Source organism: Tribolium madens, unplaced genomic scaffold (genome assembly GCF_015345945.1).
Source record: "Tribolium madens isolate multiple individuals breed KSU strain unplaced genomic scaffold, Tmad_KSU_1.1 Scaffold_20;HRSCAF=117;Tcas5.2_LG4, whole genome shotgun sequence".
NCBI classification, from domain to species: domain Eukaryota; kingdom Metazoa; phylum Arthropoda; class Insecta; order Coleoptera; family Tenebrionidae; genus Tribolium; species Tribolium madens.
In genome coordinates, this window is record NW_025400985.1 from 1,083,293 (window position 1) to 1,086,036 (window position 2,744).

Sequence of the window (2,744 nt, forward strand, 5' to 3'; positions counted from 1 at the left end):
AAAACAGGGCATGGAGTTGTCATTTTAGCTTTGAATTGCATATTGTGGAGTCAAAAATCGACTTGAATCCTGAGATTTAGTAAAAAAATTGATATTTTACGTTATAATAAGACAATTGTAGCTAATTCTAATCGATTTAGCTTATTTTTGAATTTGAAATTTACTTACTTGAAGAGATTTTTATTAAATTTGCTCTTTTCGGGGTAGAAATTATGCTGAAACATGCCCAAAATTGTGGTTTTCTGAATTATGTGATTTATTTAAATTGCAACGATTTACCTTATTTTTTTTAAGTGAGAATCTCACTTATTTTAAAAGATTTTGCTTAAATAGGACACAAATTCGTCGTTTTATTTCAACCGATTTTGTCGAAACAGTCTAGAAAACAGTTTTCAGGTTCGAGTTGCAATATTTCAGCCAAATCCGAGCATTTTACCTTGTCTTTGGAGACTGAAATTGATTTATTTTAAGGGATATTGATGAAATAACTTAGAAATTATTGTTGAATTTGATTATTTAGCTTGTTTTTGAATTAGAAACAAAAAAATCTTTTTTAGTTCTGAAATTAATTTCGATTTGAAATTTTGAGTGAAATTGAAATTTAACGTCAAGTTTTTAAACTAAACAAGTTGATATTACGTTTAATTGTGTCTAAATAGACTAGAAAATTGCTTTTTGAGGTCTGAATTTCAGGAAATTTTGAATGATTTAACTCATTTTTGACTCAGAAATTTGCTTATTTGAAGATGTTTTCTCAAATTTAGCTCTTTTTGGGCTAGAAATGAGGTTCTGGTCTGAATTGTGTGTTCTCATTAAATTTCAACGGTTTAATATTTTGTTTAAAAAAAAAGAATCTTCGAATCGCACTTATTTTTAGAGATTTTGCCCAAATAGGACACAGATTCAGGTTCGAATTGCAATATTTCAGCCAAATCTGAACACTTTACCTTATTTTTGGAGACTGAAATTGATTTATTTTAAGAGATTTTGTCGATTATTTAGCTTGTTTTTGAGTCAGAAAAAAAAGAGTCAAAAACAGGACAAATTTTTTTTTTTAGTTTCTTAGTCTTGAAATTGATTTGGATGTGTCAAGTTTTTAAAACAAACTAGTCTAGATTACGTTGAATTTTGTCTAAATAGACGAGAAATTTCAGGAAATTTAAAACAGGCTAGAAATCGTGGTGTTGTTTAAAAAAATATTCACTTATTTTAAGAGATTTGCTTAAATAGGACACAAATTTCTCGTTTTAGGTTTATCATTTTCGAAACTATTTTACTTGTTTTTGAGTCAGAAATTTAAGAGGTTTGTCAAAACAGCTCAGAAGAAGTGAAAAATAAAAAAAATGTCACAACTTCAAACTCTATTTGTTTTTTTTTTTTAATTAAATTTATTTTGTTTTATTTTGCAAAACTTTATGTAAGGGCAATAAAATAAGGCCGTTATTTCCTCAGCAGATCTTTTCTGCGTTGTTTGTGTAAATTTGGTCGACGTTGTAAACCAAAGTGTCTCTCTTATTCCACCGGATAAAGAAAAAGCCGGTGGATATCGAAATACACACCATAAAATCCACTTGTAAACTGTAATGGGATATTTTATTTTCGATTCGAAGTGAATAGAAATGGATATTTTACAGGAGTGCATGTGTTTTCAAGTTCTCACAACGAATATTAAACGCTCTGGTGTTTAACTCCAGTATTTCCACTTGAGAGCTTCTGTAACCATTCATGGTTCTTGAATTTGAAACAACGACATGCCCTGCTCTCTTGACCAAACCGACACAATTATGCACCTGAAACCAACACACAGTGTCAAACTTGATCGATTAATAACTTTCAAAATATGGTTTTTCGCTGAATTACGTGATAAATCACCAACAAGAGGCGCTATTTTCGGAGTATCCGTGACACGATCAATCTTCTTGTGACTTAATAAATTAACGAGATCGACACCTCGAACAAATCGGATTAATTGCAACGCAAAAATGACTAAATTTGGAAATAAAACGACGATTTTGTGCAAAATCTCTTAAAATAAGTGAAATCGTTGGAATTTAATAAAATCAGATAATTCAGACCAAGACCACAGTTTTTGGCATGTTTCACCATAATTTTGATTAAGTAAATTTCTATCACAAAAAAGCTAAATTTATTAAAAATCTAAATCTAAAAATTACAATTTTTGCTCTAAATCTCACGATTCAAGTCGATTTCTGACTTCATAAATTCAGAGCTAAAACGACAATTTCACATGCCCTGTTTCATCAAAATCTCTTGAAATAAATCAATTTCAGTCTCCAAAAATGAGGTGTGTCCCATTGGAGCAAATTCTCTTAAAATAACTGAGTTTCTGTACTTAAAAAAATTTATATTAAACCGTTGAAATTTAATGAGAACACATAATTTAGACCCATTTTTGGTAAATTTTTAGCCAAAATTTCTGAGTCAAAAATGAGTTAAAACACTCAAAATTTCCTAAAATTCAGACCTTAAAAAGCGATTTTCTAGTCTATTTAAGCAAAATTAAACGTAATCTCGACTTGTTTAGTTTAAAAACTTGACCTTAAACTTCAATTTTACTCAGAATTTTAAATCGAAATTAATTTCAGAACTAAAAAGGTTTTTTTTTTGTTTTTAACTTTCTTTTTGTTTCTAATTCAAAAACAAGCTAAATGATCAAATTCAACGACAATTTCTAAGTTATTTCATCAAAATCTCTTGAAATAAATCAATTTCAGTCTCCAAAA

General features: G+C 28.9%; 1 protein-coding gene across 1 annotated transcript in view; it reads left to right on the forward strand.

The window, feature by feature from the left end:
* The window catches only part of LOC123005449 (apoptosis-stimulating of p53 protein 1), a 220,037-nt gene that overhangs the window by 25,617 nt on the left and 191,676 nt on the right, over nt 1–2,744 (forward strand). The window lies entirely within an intron of this gene.